Here is a 23880-nt window from a genome sequence, read left to right on the forward strand (position 1 = left end):
AGATCAAACTCTTCCCTATACGAACTTGCATACGCAACTTCACTATAGTTAAGATTACAGTATTTATATTTTTATTACATTAAAGAACGAACTTTAGTCCATAGTTTATATTAAAGGACGATCATTAGAAAAGCACACCATTGCATATATTAGACTGAGTTAGTTTTTCAGTTTCGATCAAACTCTGCCATATACTAACTTGCATACGCAACTTCACTATAGTTAAGATTACAGTATTTATATTTTTATCCGGGTTGCAGTGGTAGCTAGCAACCTAGTAAGAGACGATCACCTCCAATGTGAAGAAATATAAAACCCCCCAACTCCTAAAAAAAGAGTCAGATCAAAACAAAAAGTGCACCATTAGAACCGCCTTGTCTGAAACCTATATACAGGAAACTTACTGCCCTTTGGCTTGAATAACAAAGAAAATATATTGGCTTGAAAATCAAGCAAATTGACTTTTACCACGTTATTCTCCACAAACGGGTTATTTTTTTTCTTTCCGCTTGATTTTTCTTCTCAGTTAGCTGGGCACTAGAAAATCATAGTGAGCTGTATAATAGCTCATATTAAAGGAAATTGCAACATCTAGTGCCTTTTGTAATTAAAAATAAAATACTTTTTAAAGTAGAATCAATTTTGTCAAAAAAATTGCATTTTTGATGTATTTTCATGCTGCAGTTTTTTCAAAGATATTTGAATTTTGAAGCAATCAAGCAGTTCATGGTAATGAACTTTATAGTAATAATAGCTACTTGTCTCAATAGTAACCGAAACTCCTGGAACCAAAATTTTCTTTTTTGGCTTAATCGCTAAAATTATTATGTAAACTGCAAAAATATCTATGACGCCTAATTAGTAATAGTAATTTCTTAATTTAAACAACAAAAATACATAAAAATTTTATAATTAGTTTTACTTTTTGTCTCCTGGAAGAAAATTTTTTTTCATCTCAGTTCAAAGTTACTATTGTATCCTGGAACCAAACTTTTTTTGGTTTGTAACCCGTAAAGTACGTATCTCCATATTATTGTCTTATTATTGCAATTATTTTAGTTTTCAGTCCAGAATCGCTAAACTTATTATGTAAACTGCAAAAATATTTATGGTTTCTAACCAATAATACTAATTTTGTAATTCAAACAAGATAAATACCTGAAAATTTAAAATTAAGTTTTTTTATGCTAGGTTTTAGATACTCGACACGGGTATTGTGTTCTTAATAATTTTAAACCTTGAAAAAATATGGTCTCGCTTGAAAGGAAAAAAGAAAGAATAACCAAAAAAACTATCAAAATAGAGCAATCCAAATTTCTACTAATAGAAAACTTTACTACACAAAAAATAAAGCTAACATCCTGAAATATAGGAAAAGTTTATTTAAATTAGATAAAAATGCCACCGAACGCAATAAAGCTCGAGAACGCGTAAGGATTGCTACTAAGATGTCTTGTGATCCAGAATTTCAGAAAATGAAATATGACAGAGCAAAACAGAGGTATTTTACGGATCAGGGGTATCGAGAAGAGAAAATTGAGACAGCCAAACAAAAGAGCAAGGAGTGGTATGGTAACGATATAGATTACCGAAACAAACATAAGAAAAAAGTTGCTACCAGAATAATGGGTAGATACTGGGGTGACAAAAGCTATAATGAAAAAATTAAATTCTCTGCAAGGTTGTACCGAAGAACGCATAAGGACAAAGGGAAAAATTACATTCAGAAATACAAGAAGAAGGCAAAAATGCAGGCTGATCTTTGTAAATTGAGAAACATTTTACGAATGTTTTATCGGGATCACGAAAAGTATTCAAAATTACAGATTAAAATTAACTTTGAAAGAGCGGATGCTGTTGAAAAGTCGGCTAGAAATGCTTTGGCGAAGCTTCATAGCAATATCCAAAAGAAATGCTGTCAGTTTAATGAAAAGCTTCCAAGGTATAGACTGGCAACTGCGGAACAGTTTATAGATACAATGGAAAATGTTCGACAACACAGTGAATATACAGAGGCGTACTTCTTAGAAAGTTCGTATATTAATTTTGGAAGGAGCAATTGCAGTTTATGTAGCAGCAATAAAAATATATATATACAAGCATACCTATCAGCAGCGAAGTAAAAGCAATGTTTTTCAATTATGGCGAAAACGAGCCTGTTAGGGTTATTAGTATATGTGTTTGTAAGACTAATGATTTAGAACAAATTCCTGGAACACCGACTCAAGAAAAAAGTATTTCTAACTGTGTTTTAAACATTTCTTTTAGTCCTATTACATTAAAGATTGAACTTTTGTCCATAGTAACTTAGGTATTATAATATAATAAAGAACGAATTCTTACCTATGCTAAATTTTATACGCCACTTAACTATAGTATAGGTTAGTAATTCAACAGATACCATGGCACTGGAACATTTTGGAGAGTTGTTCAATGGCTCATTTTGAAGGAAATTAATGTATAATAAAGAACGACTTCTTATCTATGCTAAATTTTATACACCACTTAACTATAGTATAGGCTAGTAATTCAACAGATAGCATGGCACTGGAACATTGTAGAGAGTTGTTCAATGGCTCATTTTGAAGGAAATTAATGGGGTTAAAAATTAAAATAAAGAACGACTTCTTCCCTATGCTAAATTTTATACGCCACTTAATTATTACATTAAAAGATGATTATTGGAATAACGAACAATTGTATACATTGGAATTAGTTAGCTACTTGATTGTTTGAGGTTCGTCTCTTACTATTTCAAAGAAGAAAAAGCCGTAGGCTTTTTCCTGTTTGCAATCAGTTTTTATCGAAGTTACAGCGGTAGCAAGCAACAACAACCGATATAGTTCGTCATAAATAGTATTTGTCAATTAGGTTTTTTATATAATCCCGATTGCAGTGCTAGCTAGTAACCTAGTAAGAGACGATCACGCTCCATAGTAATTTACATAAGGGACCGATATGTAAACTCCGGGTTGCAGCGATAGCTAGCAACCTAGTAAGAGACGCCTACGTCCAATGTTAAGAAATATAAAAACCCATAACTCCTAAAAAAAGAGTCAGATAAAACATCCGGGTTGCAGCGGTAACTAGCAACCTAGTAAGAGTCGATCACCTCCAATGTAAAGAAATATAAAACCCCCCAACTCCTAAAAAATGAGTCAGATCAAAACAAAAAGTACACCATTAGAACCGCCTTGTCCGAAACCTCTATAAAGGAAACTTTCCGCCCTTTGGCTTGAATAACAAAGAAAATATATTGGCTTGAAAATCAAGCAAATTGACTTTTACCACGTTATTCTCCACAAACGGGATATTTTTTTCTTTCTGCTTGATTTTTCTTCTCAGCTAGCTGGGCCCTGGAAAATCATAGAGAGCTGTATAATAACTCATTTTAAAGGAAATTGCAACGTCTAGTGCCTTTTGTAATTAAAAATAAAATACTTTTTAAAGTAGAATCAATTTTGTCAAAAAAATTGCATTTTTGACGTATTTTCATGCTGCAGTCTTTTCAAAGATATTTGAATTTTGAAGCAATCAAACAGTTCATGGTAATGAACTCTATAGTAATAATAGCTACTTGTCTCAGTAGTAACCGAAACTCCTGGAACCAAAATTTTCTTTTTTGGCTTAATCGTTAAAATTATTATGTAAACTGCAAAAATATCTATGATGCCTAATCAGTAATAGTAATTTCTTAATTTAAACAACAAAAAAACATGAAAATTTTATAATTAGTTTTACTTTTTGTCTCCTTGAAGAAAATTTTTTTTCATCTCAGTTCAAAGTTATTATTGTATTCTGGAACCAAACTTTTTTTGGTTTGTAACCCGTAAAGTACGTATCTCCATATTATTGTCTTATAATTGCAATTATTTTAGTTTTCAGTCCAGAATCGCTAAACTTATTATGTAAACTGCAAAAATATTTATGGTGTCTAACCAATAATACTAATTTTGTAATTCAAACAAGATAAATACCTGAAAATTTAAAAATTAGTTTTTTTAAAGCTAGGTTTTAGATACTCGACACGGGGTATTGTGTACTTAATAATTTTAAACCTTGAAAAAATTTGGTCTCGCTTGAAAGGAAAAAAAGAAAGAATAACCAAAAAAACTATTAAAATAGAGCAGTCCAAATTTCTACTAATAGAAAACTTTACTACACAAAAAATAAAGCTAACATCCTAAAATATAGGAAAAGTTTTTTTAAAAGAGATAAAAATGCCACCGAACGCAATAAAGCTCGAGAACGCGTAAGGATTGCTACTAAGATGTCTTGTGATCCAGGATTTAAGAAAATGAAATATGAAAGAGCAAAACAGAGGTATGTTACGGATCAGGGGTATCGAGAAGGGAAAATTGAGACAGCCAAACAAAAGAGCAAGGAACGGTATGATAACGATATAGATTACCGAAACAAACATAAGAAAAACAATGCTACCAGAATAATGGGTAGATATTGGGGTGACAAAAGCTATAATGAAAAAACTAAATTCTCTGCGAGGTTGTACCGAAGAACGCATAAGGACAAAGGGAAAAATTACATTCAGAAATACAAGAAGACGGAAAAAATGCAGGCTGATCTTTGTAAATTGAGAAACATTTTACGCATGTTTTATCGGGATCACGAAAAGTATTAAAAATTACAGATTAAAATTCGCTTTGAAAGAGCGGATGCTGTTGAAAAGTCGGCTAGAAATGCTTTGGCAAAGCTTCATAGCAATATCCAAAAGAAATGTTGTCAGTTTAATGGAAAGCTTCCAAGGTATGGACTTGCAACTGCGGAACAGTTTATAGATACAATGGAAAATGTTCGACAACACAGTGAATATACAGAGGCGTACTTCTTAGAAAGTTCGTATATTAATTTTGGAAGGAGCAATTGCAGTTTATGTAGCAGCAATAAAAATATATATACAAGCATACCTATCAACAGCGAAGAAAAAGCAATGTTTTTCAAATATGGCGAAAACGAGCCTGTTAGGGTTATTAGTATATGTGTTTGTAAGACTAAAGATTTAGAACAAATTCCTGGAACACCGACTCAAGAAAAAAGTATTTCTAACTGTGTTTTAAACAGTTCTTTTAGTTCTATTATTAAAGATCGAACTTTTGTCCATAGTAACTTAAGTATTATATTATCCGGGTTGCAACGGTAGCTAGCAACCTAGTAAGAGACGATCACCTCCAATTTTAAGAAATATAAAACCCCCCAACTCCTAAAAAAAGAGTCGGATCAAAACAAAAAGTACACCATTAGAACCGCCGTGTCCGAATCCTCTATAAAGGAAACTTACCGCCCTTTGGCTTGAATAACAAAGAAAATACATTGGCTTGAAAATCAAGAAAATTGACTTTTACCACGTTATTCTCCACAAACGAGATATTTTTTTCTTTCCGCTTTTTTTCCTGCTTAGCTAGCTGGGCACTGGAAAATCATAGAGAGCTGTATAATAGCTCATTTTAAAGGCAATTGCAACATCTAGTGCCTTTTGTAATTAAAAATAAAAATACTTTTTAAAGTAAAATCAATTTTGTCAAAAAATTGCATTTTTGATGTGTTTTCATAAGCAGTCTTTTCAAAGATATTTGAATTTTGAAGCAATCAAACAGTTCATGGTAATGAACTCAATAGTAATAATAGCTACTTGTCTCAATAGTAACCGAAACTCCTGGAACCAAAATTTTCTTTTTTCGCTTAATCGCTAAAATTATTATGTAAAATGCAAAAATATTTATGATGCCTAATCAGTAATAGTAAGTTCCTAATCTAAACAACAAAAATACTTAAAAATTTTATAATTAGTTTTGCTTTTTGTCTCCTGGAAGAAAATTTTTTTTATCTCAGTTCAAAGTTATTATTGTATCCTGAAACCAAACTTTTTTTGGTTTGTAACCCGTAAAGTACGTATCTCCATATTATTGTCTTATAATTGCAATTATTTTAGTTTTCAGTCCAGAATCGCTAAACTTATTATGTAAACTGTAAAAAAATATTGATGGTGTATAACCAATAATACTAATTTTGTAATTATAATAAAGAACAACCTCTTACCTATGCTAAATATTATACGCCACTTAATTATAGTATAGGTTATCCGGGTTGCTACAGTAAAGAACGATCTCTCACCCATAGTAACTGATAAATGGTGGTTCCAGGGGTAGCACACTTGAGGTTCGTCTCTTACTATTTAAAAGAAGAAAAAGCCGTAGGCTTTTTCCTGTTTGTAATCCGGGTTGCAGCGGTAGCTAGCAACCTAGTAAGAGACGATCACCTCCAATGTTAAGAAATATAAAACCCCCCAACTCCTAAAAAAAGAGTCAGATCAAAACAAAAAGTACACCATTAGAACCGCCTTGTCCGAATCCCCTATAAAGGAAACTTACCGCATTTTGGCTTGAATAACAAAGAAAATATATTGGCTTGAAAATCAAGAAAATTGACTTTTACCACGTTATTCTCCACAAACGGGATATTTTTTTCTTTCCGCTTTTTTTTCCTGCCTAGCTAGCTGGGCACTGGAAAATCATAGAGAGCTGTATAATAGCTCATTTTAAAGGCAATTCCAACATCTAGTGCCTTTTGTAATTAAAAATAAAATACTTTTTAAAGTAGAATCAATTTTGTCAAAAAAATTGCATTTTTGATGTATTTTCATACTGCAGTCTTTTCAAAGATATTTGAATTTTGAAGCAATCAAACAGTTCATGGTAATGAACTCAATAGTAATAATAGCTACTTGTCTCAATAGTAACCGAAAATCCTGGAACCAAAATTTTCTTTTTTGGCTTAATCGCTAAAATTATTATGTAAACTGCAAAAATATTTATGATGCCTAATCAGTAATAGTAAGTTCTTAATTTAATATAATAAAGTTTGTAATAAAGAACGAGCTCATGCATATACTAAATTTTATACGCCACTGAATTATAGTATTACATTAAAAGACGACACCTAGTAAGAGAAGATAAGACCCTATAGTAAAAAAAAGAGCTCGTAACTTTTAAAACTAAAATCAGATCAATGTACACTATTAGAACCACATTATACAGTACCTCTATATCCGCGATGCAGCGGTAGTTAGCAACCTAGTAAGAGACAATCACGCCACATAGTAAAAATTAAAGTAACCCATCTGGGTTGCAGCGGTAGCTAGCAACCTAGTAAGAGACGATCACCTCCAATGTTAAGAAATATAAAACCCCCCAACTCATAAAAAAGAGTCAGATCAAAACAAAAAGTACACCATTAGGACCACCTTGTCCGAATCCTCTATAAAGGAAACTTACCGCCCTTTGGCTTGAATAACAAAGAAAATATATTGGCTTGAAAATCAAGAAAATTGACTTTTACCACGTTATTCTCCACAAACGGGATATTTTTTTCTTTCCGCTTTTTTTTCCTGCTTAGCTAGCTGGGCACTGGAACATCATATAGAGCTGTATAATAGCTCATTTTAAAGGCAATTGCAACATCTAGTGCCTTTTGTAATTAAAAATAAAATACTTTTTAAAGTAGAATCAATTTTGTCAAAAAAATTGCATTTTTGATGTATTTTCTTACTGCAGTCTTTTCAAAGATATTTGAATTTTGAAGCAATCAAATAGTTCATGGTAATGAACTCAATAGTAATAATAGCTACTTGTCTCAATAGTAACCGAAACTCCTGGAACCAAAATTTTCTTTTTTGGCTTAATCGCTAAAATTATTATGTAAACTGCAAAAATATTTATGATGCCTAATCAGTAATAGTAAGTTCTTAATTTAAACAAGAAAAATACATAACAATTTTATAATTAGTTTTACTTTTTGTCTCCTGGAATAAAAATTTTTTTCATCTCAGTTCAAAGTTATTATTGTATCCTGGAACCAAACTTTTTTTGGTTTGTAACCCGTAAAGTACATATCTCCATATTATTGTCTCATCATTGCAATTATTTTAGTTTTCAGTCCAGAATCGCTAAACTTATTATGTAAACTGCAAAAATATTTATGGTGTCTAACCAATAATACTAATTTTGTAATTCAAACAAGATAAATACCTGAAAATTTTAAAATTAGTTTTTTTTATGCTAGGTTTTAGATACTCGACACGGGGTATTGTGTTCTTAATAATTTTAAATATTGAAAAAATATGGTCTCACTTGAAAGGAAAAAATTTACATTAAAAGACGATCACTGAAATAACAAACCATTCCATACATTGGACTTAGCTACTTGATTGTTTGAGTTTCGTCTCTTACTATTTAAAAGAAGAAAAAGCCGTAGGCTTTTTCCTGTTTGTATTTATAGTTAATAAATAGTAAGAGACGAATTTCAAACAATCAAGTAGCTAACTAAGTCCAATTAATGGAATGGTTTGTTATTCCAGTGATCGTCTTTTAATTTAATTTTGTCACCCCAGTATCTACCCATTATTCTGGTAGCAACTTTTTCTTATGTTTGTTTCGGTAATCTTTATCATTATCATACCGTTCCTTGCTCTTTTGTCTAGCCTGCTCAATTGTTGCTTCTCTGTAATCTTCATCATTACCATACCGTTCCTTGATCTTTTGTTTGGCTGTCTCAATTTTTGCATGTATAACTACATACTTAAAACTACATACTTGTGATAACACATCTTGCTGTTTTGTTTTGCTCTCTCAATTATTACTTCTCGATACGCCTGGTTGGCTGAATACCTTTGTTTTGCTCTCTCAATTATTACTTCTCGATACGCCTGGTCGGTTGAATACCTTTGCTTTTTTCTTTTCAAGTTACTATCTCTGTTGTTTGTGTAGTACTGTTTTTTCAAGTTGCGCATAGCTTGCTTTGATCTAACCATTATCTAATCCAGAATGAGAGAATTTACAGTTTTGACTTTTCTCATATACTAATTATGACGTCACGGCGTAATGATTTTATTTCATGATGTCATGGCGCAATGGTATTATTTTATGACGTCTTCAGAAACAACAATATAATTTCGTGTTTTTCTATTCACGTCATAGCTCAAATATAAAACTATGATGACATTCATTATTTATCTAGTAGGGTTTCAGACAAGGTGATTCTAATGATGTACTTTTGTTTTGATCAGACTCTATTTTTAGGAGTTTTGGGTTTTTATATTTCTTAGCATTGGACTGATCGTCTCTTAGTAGGTTGCTAGCTACTGCTGCAACCCAAATTCACATATATATTTATTTATGAGAGGCAGCCTGGCCGAGTGGTCCAAGGCACTGGTGTTAGCCACCAGTCTCTTCAGAGGCGTGGGTTCAAATCTTACCGCTGGTTTACGATTATGTTTGAAAGACTGCAGTTTGAAAAGACATCAAAAATGCAGTTTTTGGTGGAAAAATTTATTCTTTTGTAGAAAAAATTTATTTTAGTTACTATAGATTTCTAACCCAATTAATTTCCTTTAAAATGAGCTATTGAACAACCCCCTACGAAGTTCCAGTGCCAAGCTATCTCCTGATACAAAAAAAGGAAAGAAGAAAAAAATATCCTGTTTGTGGAGAATAATGTGGTTAAAGTCAATTTTCTTGATTTTCAAGCCAATATATTTCCCTTGCTGTTCAAGCCAAGGGACAGAAAGTTTCCTATACAGGGGTTTCGGATAAAGTGGTTCAAATGGTGTACTTTTTGTTTTGATCTGACTCCTTTGTGAGGAACTATATTTCTTAATATTGGACGTGATCGTCTCTTACTAGGTTGCTAGCTACCACTGCAACCCTGATTTTTAACCCCATTAATTTACTTTAAAATGAGCCATTGAACAACTCTCTACGATGTTCCAGTGCCAAGCTATCTGTGGAATTCCTAACCTACACTATAATTAAGTGACGTATAAAATTTAGTAGAGGCAGGAGGTCGTTCTTTATTACAATTTGCATTTTTTCTGACTCTATTTTTAGGAGTTTTGGGTTTTTATATTTCTTAGCATTGGACTGATCATCTCTTAGTAGGTTGCTAGCTACTGCTGCAATCCAAATTCACATATATATTTATTTATGAGAGGCAGCCTGACCGAGTTGTCCAAGGCACTGGTGTAAGCCACCAGTCTCTTCGGAGGCGTGGGTTCAAATCTTACCGCTGGTATTATGTTTGAAAGACTGCAGTGTGAAAAGACATCGAAAATGCAGTTTTTGGTGGAAAAATTTATTCTCTTTTAGAAAAATTTTATTTTAGTCACTATAGATTTTTAACCCAATTATTTTCCTTTAAAATGAGCCATTGAACAACCCTTTACGATGTTCCAGTGCCAAGCTATCTGTGGAAAAGACAGAAAATAAAAAAAAATAAAAAAAAATATCCCGTTTGGGGAGAATAACGTGGTTAAAGTCAATTTTCTTGATTCTCAAGCCAATATATTTCCCTTGCTGTTCAAGCCAAGGGACAGAAAGTATACTATACAGGGGTATCGGACAAGGCGGTTCTAATGGTGTACTCTTTGTTTTGATCTGACTCCTTTATTAGGAACTCTGGGTTTTTATATTTCTTAACATTGGATGGATCGTCTCTTACTAGGTTGCTAGCTACCGCTGCAACCCGGATAAAAACGTCAAAAACACATAAAAAAGTTGTTCATATTTATTTTTATATATTTTTTTATATTCAATTTTGTTTTATTCATTTTATATTCGTTATTATGTATCTGAAAAACATTTTGGGGGAGGGGGGTTCAAACCCACTAAACCCTTGGGTACGTCCTTGAATATTATGTCTATAATCTTCATCATTGTGATAACACATCTTGCTGTTTTGTTTGATTACTTCTCGATACGCCTGGTCGGTTGAATACCTTTGCTTTTCTCTTTTCAAGATACTATCTCTGTTGTTTGTGTAGTATTGTTTTTTCAAATTGCGTATAGCTTGCTTCGATCTAACCATTATTCTAATCAAGAATGAGAGAATTTACATCTTTGTCGTACTTAAGTAGTAATTATGACGTCACGGCGTAATGATTTTATTGACGTCATAGCGCAATGATATTATTTCATGACGTCATCAGAAACAACCATATAATTTCGTGTTTTTCTATTGACGTCATAGCTCTAATATAAAGCAATGACGACATTCATTATTTATCTAGTAGGGTTTCAGACAAGGTAGTTCTAATGATGTACTTTTGTTTTGATTTGACTCTATTTTTAGGAGTTTTGTTATATTTCCTAGCATTGGACTGATCGTCTCTTACTAGCTTCCTAGCTACTGCTGCAACCCAGATTCACATATATAGTTATTTATGAGAGGCAGCCTGGCCGAGTGGTCCAAGACACTGGTGTTAGCCACCAGTCTCTTCGGAGGCGTGGTTATAATAAAGATTGAACTCTTCCCTATACTAACTTGCATAGGCAACTTCACTATAGTTAAGATTACAGTATTTATATTATACATCATTATAAATTATAAAAGGTTCAAATGTTCAAAGATTATAGAGTTAAAAAATTTCCCACACCGGGAATTGAACCTGGGCCTGTTAAGTGAAAGTTAACTATCCTAGCCACTACACCATATGGGACCATAAATAAGTATGATTTAAGAGCCATATGCATATTATTATTTCACCATACCAATTATAATAAGGCCAAAACAAAATCGTTGACTTGCAACCTTACTTTTGACACATTAGTTAAATCTTCATCAGACTTTAAAAATGTTTTGCTAGTTTTACATGAAAGAACGAACCTTAGCCCATAGTAGCAGAAATAAGAATATCTAGGTTGCAGCAATAGTAGCAGAAATAAGAATATCTAGGTTGCAGCTAGGCTAGCAATATCTTACATAATCTGGATTTAAGTGGTAGCTAGCAACCTAGTAAGAAATGCCAACTTATAAGATGATCATTAGAAGAACAAACAATTGCTTATATTGGACTTAGTTAGCTGCCTGATCCTTTGAGGATCGTCTCTTACTATTCCAAAGAAGAAAAAGCCGTAGGATTATTCCTGTTTGTAATAATACATTAAAAGATAACCATATGTGACGTAGTAAGTGAATGCAATATTTATACACGTTCATCTTTCGACAAGTATTGCATTAAACAACGAGCTATAACCTATAGTCATTATAGTAAAGATCCAGGTTGCAGCGGTAGTTATAATAAAAGACGATCATTGGAATAACAAGCAATTGCATACACTGGAATTAGCTAGCTACTTGATTGTTTGAGACTCGTCTCTTACTATTTCAAAGAAGAAAAAGCCTTACGCTTTTTCCTGTGTGTAATCAGTTTATTATCATATCCGGGTTGCAGCGGTAGCTAGAAACCTAGTAAGAGACGACATACGTCCAATGTTAAAATATATAAGAACCTTTAACTCCAAAAAAAAGTCTGATCAAAACAAAAAGTACACCATTAGAACCGCCTTGTCTGAAATCCCTGTATAGGAATCCGGGTGGCAGCGGTAGCTAGCAACCTAGTAAGAGACAATCACGTCCAATGTTAAGAAATATAAAAACCCCTAACTCCTAAAAAAAGAGTCAGATCAAATCCAGGTTGCAGCGGTAGCTATCAACCTAGTAAGAGACGATCGAGTCCAATGTTAAGAAATATAAAAACCCATAGCACCTAAAAAAGGAGTCAGCTCAATCCGGGTTGCAGCGGTAGCTAGCAACCTAGTAAGAGACGATCACGTCCAATGTTAAGAAATATAAAAACCCCTAACTCCTAAAAAAAGAGTCAGATCAAAACAAAAAGTACACCATTAGAATCACCTTGTTCGAAATTCCTATAAGGGAAACTTACCGTCCTTTCGCTTGAATAACAAAGAAAATATATTGGCTTGAAAATCAAGAAAATTGACTTTTACCACGTTATTCTCCACAAAGCGGATATTTTTTTCTTTCTTCTTCTTTTCGAGAGATAGCTTGGCACTGGAACATCGTAGAGAGTTGTTCAATGGCTCATTTTAATGGAAATTAATGGCTTTAAAAACTTTTTGTACTTAAAACAATGTATTTTTAAAATAGAATCAGTTTTTTTACGAAAAATTACATATTTCATATTAAAGATAGATCAATGACGTCATAATCGTATACCAGTGGTAGGATTTGAACCCACACCTCTGAAGAGACTGGTGACTAACATCCGGGTTGCAGTTGTAGCTAGCAACCTTGTAAGAGACGATCACGTCCAATGTTAAGAAATATAAAACCATAACTCCTAAAAAAAGAGTCAGATCAAAACAAAAAGTACACCATTAGAATCACCTTGTCCGAAATTCCTATAAAGGAAACATACCGCCCTTTGGCTTGAATAACAAAGAAAATATATTGGCTTGAAAATCAAGAAAATTGACTTTTACCATGTTATTCTCCACAAAGGGGATATTTTTTCTTTCTTCTTCTTTTCCAGAGATAGCTTGGCACTGGAACATCGTAGAGAGTTGTTCAATGGCTCATTTTAAAAAAAATTAATGGCGTTAAAAACTTTTTGTACTTAAAACAATGTATTTTTAAAATAAAATCAGTTTTTAACGAAAAATTGGATATTTCATATTAAAGATTGATCAATGACGTCATAATTGTATACCAGTGGTAGGATTTGAACCCACACCTTCGAAGAGACTGGTGACTAACACCAGCGCCTTGGACCACTCGGCCGAGAAAAATATCCCACAAACGGGATATTTTTTTCTTTCTTTCTTCTTCTTCTTCTTTTCCATAGATAGCTTGGCACTGGGACATTGAAGAGAGTTGTTCAATGGCTCATTTTAAAGGAAATCTCTAGATCTAGTGCCTTCTTAATTTTCTTTTAAATTAATTATTTTTTACGGAAAACTTAATTTTTTATTATAATAAAGAACGAACTCTATTATAATAATTGCAGCGGTAGCTAGCAACCTAGTAAGAGACGATCACGTCCAATGTTAAGAAATATAAAAACCCATAGTTCCTAAAAAAGGAGTCAGATCAAAACAAAAAGTACACCATTACAACCGCCTTGTCCAAAACCCCTGTATAGGAAACTTTCTGTCCCTTGGCTTGAACAGCAAGGGAAATATATTGGCTTGAAAATCAAGAAAATTGACTTTAACCACGTCTATTCTCCCCAAACGGGATATTTTTTTTCTCTTTTCTCTTTTCTTTGTTTTCAGAGATAGCTTGGCACTGGAACATTGTAGAGGGTTGTTCAATAGCTCATTTTAAAGGAAATTAATTGGGTTAAAAATCTATAGTAACTAAAATAAATTATTTCTAAAAGAGAATAAATTTTTCCACCAAAAACTGCATTTTCGATGTCTTTTCACACTGCAATCTTTCAAACATAATCGTATACCAGCGGTAAGATTTGAACCCACGCCTCCGAAGAGACTGGTGGCTAACACCAGTGTCTTGGACCACTCGGCCAGGCTGCCTCTCATAAATAACTATATATGTGAATCTGGGTTGCAGCAGTAGCTAGCAATCTAGTAAGAGACGATCAGTCCAATGCTAAGAAATATAACAAAACTCTTAAAAATAGAGTCAAATCAAAACAAAAGTACATCATTAGAACTACCTTGTCTGAAACCCTACTAGATAAATAATGAATGTCGTCATAGCTTTATATTAGAGCTATGACGTGAATAGAAAAACACGAAATTATATTGTTGTTTCTGATGACGTCATGAAATAATATCATTGCGCTATGGCGTCAATAAAATCATTACGCCGTGACGTCATAATTACTACTTAAGAACGACAAAGATGTAAATTCTCTCATTCTTGATTAGAATAATGGTTAGATCGAAGCAAGCTATACGCAATTTGAAAAAACAGTACTACACAAACAACAGAGATAGTATCTTGAAAAGAGAAAAGCAAACATATTCAACCGACCAGGCGTATCGAGAAGTAATCAAACAAAACAGCAAGATGTATTATCACAATGATGAAGATTATAGACATGCAAAAATTGAGACAGCCAAACAAAAGTTCAGGTAGAGTTATCACAATGATGAAGATTACCGCATCAAATATAAGAAGAACCAAAAGCAAAGGTATTCAACAGTCCAGGTGTATCGAGAAGTAAAAATTGAGACAGCCAAACAAAAGTTCAAGGAGAGTTATCACAAGGATGAAGATTACCGCATCAAATATAAGAAAAACCAAAAGCAAAGGTATTCAACCGTCCAGGTGTATCGAGAAGTAAAAATTGAGGCAGCCAAACAAAAGATCAAGGAGCGTTACTGGGGTGAAAAAATCTATAATGAAAAAATTAAATTCTCTGCGAGGTTGTACCGAAGAACACATAAGGACAAAGGGAAAAATTACATTCAGAAATACAAGAAGATGGCAAAAATGCAGGCTGATCTTTGTAAATTGAAAAACATTTTACGCATGTTTTATCGGGATCACGAAAAGTATTCAAAATTACAGATTAAAATTCTCTTTGAAAGAGCGGATGCTGTTGAAAAGTCGGCTAGAAATTCTTTGGCAAAGCTTCATAGTAATATCCAAAAGAAATGTAGTCAGTTTAACGATAAGCTTCCAAGGTATGGATTGGCAATTATAATAAATTATAATAAAGATCGAACTCTTCCCTATACTAACTTGCATACGCAACTTCACTATAGTTAAGATTACAGTATTTATATTATACATCATTATAAATTATAAAAGGTTCAAATGTTCGAAGATTATTACACAAAGGAACGATATAGTTCATCATAAATATAATAAAGAACTACTTTTTGCCTATATTAATTTATATTAAAGTTCTTATATATAGATAGGAGGCAACTAAACTGCGTTTCTTTTAAACTTTAAATTTAAGAGAGATTGCTTTAAATTTAATATATTAATATATTCTTTCCGATGAGGCTTCATAAATTGAATCTCCATCGGAAAGAATATATTAATATTTAAAACTGCTTAAGAATAGTGTAATATAAAAGAATATATTAATTCAAATATTGAATCTCTATTGGAAAGAATATACTAATATATCGAATTTATTTCTACATGAAAAGACAAAGATGTAAATGGTCTCATTCATGATTACATAATGGTTGGATCAAAGCAAGCTACACGCAAGTTAAAAAAATAGTATTACACAAAAAACATAGCTAGCATCTTGAAAAGAGGAAAGCAAAGGTATTCAACCGACCAGGCGTATCGAGAATTAATCAAACAAAACAGCAAGATGTGCTATCACATTGATGAAGATTATAGACATGCGAAAATTGAGACGGCCAAACAAAAGATCAAGGAGCGTTATCAAAATGATAAAGATTACCGAATCAAATATAAGAAAAAAGAAAAGCAAAGGTATTCAACCGACCAGGTGTATCGAGAAGTAAAAATTGAGACAGCTAAACAAAACAACAAGGAGCGTTAATGGGGTGACAAAAGCTATAATTAAATACAGTAAAGAACGACCTCTTGCCTATGCTAAATTTTTATAGGCCACTTACGAATAGCATAGTCTAGTAAAGTTATATTTAAGGTCAATATATTAAAATTTTCCATTAAAAGACGATCATTGGAATAAAAACCAATTACATACATTGGATTTAGTTCGCTACTTGATTATTTGAGGCTAGTCTCTTACTATTTCAAAGAAAAAAAGGCCGTTAGCTTTTTCCTGCTTGTAATAATCCGGGTTGCAGTGGTAGCTAGCAACCTAGTAAGAGACGATCACGCCCTATAGTAAATACTAAAGTAACCTATAACTCCTAAAAAAAGATTCAGATCAAAACAAAAAGTGTACTATTAGAACTGCCTTGTCCAAAACTTCTATATAGCAAACTTACCGTTCATTGGCTTGATTTGGGTTGCAGCGGTAGTCCGGGTTGCAGCAGTAGCTAGCAACCTAGTAAGAGACGATCGTGTCCAATGTTAATCCGGGTTGCAGTGGTAGCTAGCAACCTAGTAAGAGACGATCACGTCTCTTACTAAAATATATTGGCTTGAAAATCAAGAAAATTGGCAGCTACTACAACATTCTGCCTAAACAGAATATTTTTTTTCTTTTTTCTTTCTTTTCCACAGATAGCTTGGCACTGGAACATCGTAGAGAGTTGTTCAATGCTTCATTTTAAAGCAAATTAATTGGGTTAAAGATCTTTCGTAACTAAAATAAATTATTTCTAAGAGAGAATACATTTTTCAATTAAAAACCGCATTTTGATGTCTTTTCATAAATATAAAAGATATTTTAAAGATATTTAAAGATATTTTTAAAGGTCTTTTTAAAGATATTTGATTTTTGTACATAAATCATAATTGTATACCATAACAGCGGTAATCCAGGTTGCAGCGGTAGCTAGCAATCCGGGTTGCAGCGGTAGCTAGCAACCTAGTAAGAGACGATCACGTCCAATGTTAAGAAATAAAAAAAGCCCATAGCTCCCAAAAAAGGAGTCAAATCAAAACAAAAAGTACACCATTAGAACCGCTTTTTCTGAAACCCCTGTATAGGAAACTCTTTCATTTGGCTTGAACAGCGAGGGAAATATATTGGCTTGAAAATCAAGAAAATTGACTTTAACCACGTTATTCTCCACAAACGGGATATTTTTTTTCTTTCTTTTGTTTCCAGAGATAGCTTGGCACTGGAACATCGTAGAGAGCAGTTAAATAGTTCATTTTAAAGGAAATCTCTAGATCTAGCGCCTTTTGCATTTAATTTACACTTTTTTTAATTAATTATTTTTTACGAAATAATTAATTTTTATATACAATTTTTATCAATGACGTCATAGTCGCTGGATGTAGTTAGTATCCGGGTTAAAGTGATAGCTAGCAACCTAGTAAGAGACGATCACGTCCAATGTTAAGAAATATAAAAACCTATAATTCCTAAAAAAGAAGTCAGATCAAAACAAAAAGTATACCATTAGAACCGCCTGTGTCCAAAACCCCTGTATAGGAAACGTTCTGTCCCTTGGCTTGAACAGCAAGGGAAATATATTAGCTTGAAAATCAAGAAAAGTGCCAGCTAATACAACATTCTGCCTAAACGGGATTTTTTTTTCTTCCTTGTTTTCCACAGATAGCTTGGCACTGGAATATAGTAGAGAGTTGTTCAATTGCTCATTTTTAAAGGAAATTAATTGGGTTAAAAATCTTTTGTAACTAAAATAAATTATTTCTAAGAGCTCATTTTAAAGCAAATTAATTAAGTTAAAAATCTATCGTAACTAAAATAAATTATTTCTAAAAGAGAATAAATTTTTCCACCAAAAACTACTGCATTTATGATGTCTTTTCACACTGCAGTATTTCAAACATTATACCAGCGGTAAGATTTGAACCCACGCCTCCGAAGATCCGGGTTGCAACAGTAGCTAGCAACCTAGTAAGAGACGATCACGTCCAATGTTAAGAAATATAAAAACCCATAGTTTCTAAAAAAAAAAGAGTCAGATCAAAATAAAAAGTACACCATTAGAACCGCCTTGTCCGAAACCCCTGTATAGGAAACTTTCTTTCCCTTGACTTGAACAGCAAGGGAAATATATTGGCTTGAAAATCAAGAAAAGTGGCAGCTATTGCAACATTCTGCCTAAGCGGGATATTTTTTTCTCTTTTCTTTTGTATCCCGAGATAGCTTGGCACTGGAACATCGTAGAGGGTTGTTCAATAGCTCATTTTAAAGGAAATTAATTGGGTTAAAAATCTATAGTAACTAAAATAAATTATTTCTAAAAGAAAATAAATTTTTCCACCAAAAACTGCATTTTCGATGTCTTTTCACACTGCAGTCTTTCAAACATAATCGCGTACCAGCGGTAAGATTTGAACCCATTACATTAAAAGACGATCATTGGAATAACAAACAATTGCATACATTGGAATTAGCTAGCTACTTGAATGTTTGAGACTCGTCTCATACTATTTCAAAGAAGAAAAAGCCGTAGGCTTTTTCCTGTGTGTAGTCAGTTTATTATCATAGGCAGCGCGCTAGCACTGCCTGAGTAAACAACGATGTGGGCACAATGTGTTTTTTTTTTCAGTCGTCTGGGTTGCAGCGGTAGCTAGCAACCTATTAAGAGACGATCACGTCCATTGTTAAGAAATATAAAAACCCATAGCTTCTATAAAATTATAGCAAAGAATGAACTATAACCTAAAGTAATTGAACTACAAAGCAAACCATTAGAATATGCCATTATTAGCCTATATCCATTAGACTTCATATTATAATAAAGAACGATCTCTTGCCTATACTAAATTATATAGGCCACTTAACTATAGTATAGGTTAGTAAATTCACATTAAAAGGCGATCACTGAAATAACAAACCATTCCATACATTGGACTTAGTTAGCTAATTTATTGTTTGAGTTTCGTCTCTTACTATTTAAAAGAAGAAAAAGCCGTAGGCTTTTTCCCGTTTGTATATATAGTTAAAAAACGAACTCAAGTCCAAGGAAACTGAACCCTGTGGTTTATTCATATTATCTTCATTATCTTAGCTAGAATGTAAATAAACAAGTTTCTTTTTTACTCTAGGCCATAGTAAGCAATTTAATTTTAACAATAAAGAATTAAGGCAGAACCTAAATGGTAGTATAAGTAAGCTACATTTTGCTACAGTAAAGAACTATCTCTCGCTCATAATAACTGATATATGGTGGCTCTAGGGGTAGCAGCAATCCGGATTGCAGCGGTAGCTAGCAACCTAGTAATAAACAATCACGTCCAATGTTAAGAAATATAAAAACCCATAGCTCCTAAAAAAGGAATTTGATCAAAACAAAAAGTACACCTTTAGAACCGCCTTGTCCGAAACCCCTGTATAGGAAACTTTCTGTTCCATGGCTTTAACAGCAAGGGAAATATATTGGTTTGATTACATTAAGGGACGATCATTTCAATAACAAACCATTGCCGTCTTTGGACTTAGTTAGCTACTTGATTGTTTGAGGTTCGTCTCTCTGTTTGTAATCATATAGCATAGAATCTGGGTTGCAGCGGTAGATAGCAACCTAGTAAGAGACAATCAGTCCAATGTTAAGAAATCCGGGTTGCAGCGGTAGCTAGCATCCGGGTTGCAGGGGTAGCTAGCAACCTCCGGGTTGCAGCGGTAGCTAGCAACCTAGTAAGAGACGATGATTTCCAATGTTAAGAAATATAAAAACCCATAGTTCCTAAAACAGGAGTCAGATCAAATTCAAAAGTACACCATTAGAACTGCCTTTTTACAATAAGGAACGAACTGTAGTACAATAAAGAACGACACCTAGCCCATGTTAACTAAAACATAAATAGGGATTATGTAATTCCCATCAGTATCATGGCTGTTTACATTAAAAGATGATCATTGGAATAACATATCACTGCATACATTGGACTTCGTTAGCTACTTGATTGCTTGAGGCTCGTCTCTTACTATTTCAAAGAAGAAAAAGCCGTAGGTTTTTTCCTGTTTGTAATAATATAGCATTAAACGAAACCCAAGTTGTAAGTGACGTCATTGGAACATTGAAGAGAGTTTTTCAATAGCTCATTTTAAAGAAAATTAATGGGGTTAAGAACTATTTATAATTACAAAAAATTATTTTTAAAGTAGAATCAGTTTTTCGAAAAACTGCATATTTCATATCAAAGATTTATCAATGACGTCATAATTGTATACCAGCGGTAAGATTTGAACCCACACCTTCGAAGAGACAGGTGACTAACACAAGCGCCTTGGACCACTCAGCCACGCTGCCCCTCATAACTATATATGTGAATCCGGGTTGAAGCAGTAGCTAGCAACCTACTAAGAGACGCTCAAGCCCAATGCTAATAAATATAAAAACCCAGAACTACTAAAAATAGAGTCAGATATTAATATTTCTTATGACATCATATAAGCAATTTATTATATAATATCACACATAGCATAATTAAGATTATTGAGTTTCCAACGCATCAGTCATTTATATGATATAATGTCTGTTGGAAGGCCAAAAAAAACGAAAATTTGCTGTTGCGGTTACTATAAATGATGATTCTTTGGAACTAAAACCTGAAATATTAAACGTGATAAGATGTGAGAATCGACAACCTGGACCATCAATTGCGAAAACACCAATACGGGCAACCAAAGCAAAGGCAATTGCTAAATTGTCTGAAGTAATCAAAATCCAAAAACTTGTCAAAAATGAAAATGATAATCAAACATGAGCGGTTAAAAGATATACGAAAACGACAATTAAAGTGTGTCAAAAATAAAAATGAAGATGGCACAACTACAAAGCACACCATAATAACTGAAAGATGTGTTTGGGTGTATGAAGCGGTTTTATAATCCGGGTTGCAGTTATAGCTAGCAACCTAGCAAGAGACGATCACGTCCAATGTTAAGAAATATAAAAACCTATAGCTCCTAAAAAAGGAGTCAGATCAAAACAAAAAGTACACCATTAAAACCACTTTGTCCGAAACCCTTATAATAAAGAACGACCTCTTGCCTATACTAAATTTTATAGACCACTTAATTATAGTATAGGTTAGTAAAGTTTACATATCCGGGTTGAGGCGGTAGCTAGCAACCTAGTAAGAGACGATCACCTCCAGTGTTAAGAAATATAAAAACCCTCATCTCCTAAAAAAAGAGTCAGATCAAAACAAAAAGTACACCATTAAAACCGCCTTGTCCGAAACCCCTATAGAGGAAACTTACCGCCCTTTTGCTTGAATAACAAAGTTTATAATAAAGAACGACCTCTTGCCTATACTAAATTTTATAGACCACTTAATTATAGTATAGGTTATTAAAGTTTACATATCCAGGTTGCAGTGGTAGCTAGCAACCTAGTAAGAGACGATCACGTCCAATGTTAAGAAATATAAAAACCCATAGTTCCCAAAAAAAGGAGTCAGATCAAAACAAAAAGTACACCATTAGAACCGCCTTGTCCGAAACCTCTGTATAGTAAACTGTATAGAAAAGTGCCAGCTAATATAACATTCTGCCTAAACGGGATTTTTTTTTCTTCCTTGTTTTCCACAGATAGCTTGGCACTGGAATATAGTAGAGAGTTGTTCAATGGCTCATTTTAAAGAAAATTAATTGGGTTAAAAATCTTTTTAACAAAAATAAATTATTTCTAAGAGAGAATAAATTTTTCAATTAAAAACTGCATTTTTGATGTCTTTTCATACTGCAATCTTTTCAAATCCGGGTTGCAGCTGTAGCAAGCAGCCTAGTAAGAGACGATTACGTTCAATGTTAAGAAATAAGAAAACTCATAGCTCCTAAAAAAGCAGTCAGATCAAAACAAAAAGTACATTATTAGAACCCCTTGTCCGAAACCTCTATATATGAAACTTTCTGTCAATTGGCTTGAAAAGCAAGGGAAATATATTGGCATGAAAATCAAGAAAAGTGGCAGCTACTACAACATTCTGCCTAAACGGTATATTTTTTTCTTTCTTTCTTTTATTTCCAGAGATAGCTTGGCACTGGAACATCGTAGAAAGTTGTTCAATGGCTCATTTTAAAGGAAATTAATTGGGTTAAAAACTTTTTGTAACTAAAACAAATTATTTTAGAACAGGATAAATTTTTCCACTAAAAACTGTATTTTTGATGTCTTTCCATACTGCTGTCTTTTCAAAGACATTTGATTTTTGAAGCAATCAAACAGTTCGTGGTAAGGTTGTATTTTAAACTTTATATTCCATAGATAGCTTAGCACTGGAACATCGTAGAGTTGTTCAATGGATGATTTTAAAGTAAATTAATAACATTCAAGGACGTATCCAAAGGGTTTAGTGGGTTTGAGCCCCCCTCCCCTAAAATGTTTTTCAGATTCATAATAACGAATGAAAAATGAATAAAACAAAATTGAATATAAAAAATATACAAAAATGAATATGAACGACTTTTTTATAAGTTTTTGAAGTTTTTATTATAATAAATACAGTAACGAACGATCTCTCCCCCATAGTAACTGATATACGACTTTACAATCGGAGACTTGAATCCGGGTTGCAGCGGTAGCTAGCAACCTAGTGATAGACGATCACGTCCAATGTTAATAAATATAAAAGCCCATAGTTCCTAAGAAATATGACAAAGAACGACCTCTTGCCTATACTAAATTTTATACGCCACTTAATTATAGTATAGGTTAGTAATTCCACAGATAGCTTGGTATAATAAACATCAAACTCTTCCCTATACTAACTTGCATACGCAACTTCACTATAGTTAACATTACAGTATTTATATTTTTATTACATTAACGAACGAACTTTAGTCCATAGTTTATATTAAAGGACGATCATTAGAAAAGCAAACCATTGCATACATTAGACTGAGTTAGTTTTTCAGTTTAGAATCGCTAAAGATTTATAATAAAGAACGACCTCTTGCCTATACTATGTTTTATAACTATAGTTTAGGCTAGTACAGTTATATTTATGGTCAATATATTCAAATTTTCCATTAAAACACGATCATTGGAATAAAAACCCATTACATACATTTGATTTAGTTAGCTTCTTGATTTTTTGAGGCTAGTCTCTTACTATTTCAAAGAAGAAAAAGCCGTAGGCTTTTTCCTGTTTGTAATCAATTAGAAAGAGCTCTACCTTTAAAATGAGATACATAGTGCTTTGAGTTGTTTCCGGGTTGCAGCGGTAGCTAGCAACCTAGTAAGAGACGATCACGTCCAATGTTAAGAAATATAAATCCGGGTTGCAGCGGTAGCTAGCAACCTAGTAATCCGGGTTGCAGCGGTAGCTAGCACCTAGTAAGAGACGATCACGTCCAATGTTAAGAAATATAAAAACCCATAGTTCCTAACAGAGGAGTCAGATCAATACAAGAAGTAAACCATTAGAGCCGCCTTTTCCGAAACCCCTGTATAGGAAGCTTTCTGTCCCTTGGCTTGAACAGCAAGAGAAATATATTGGCTGGAAAATCAAGAAAAGTGGCAGCTACTACAACATTCTGCCTAAACGAGA

This window comes from Artemia sp. Qi Xiang Cuo, chromosome 12, assembly GCF_049724085.1.
Source record: "Artemia sp. Qi Xiang Cuo chromosome 12, ASM4972408v1, whole genome shotgun sequence".
Lineage (NCBI taxonomy): Eukaryota > Metazoa > Arthropoda > Branchiopoda > Anostraca > Artemiidae > Artemia > Artemia sp. Qi Xiang Cuo.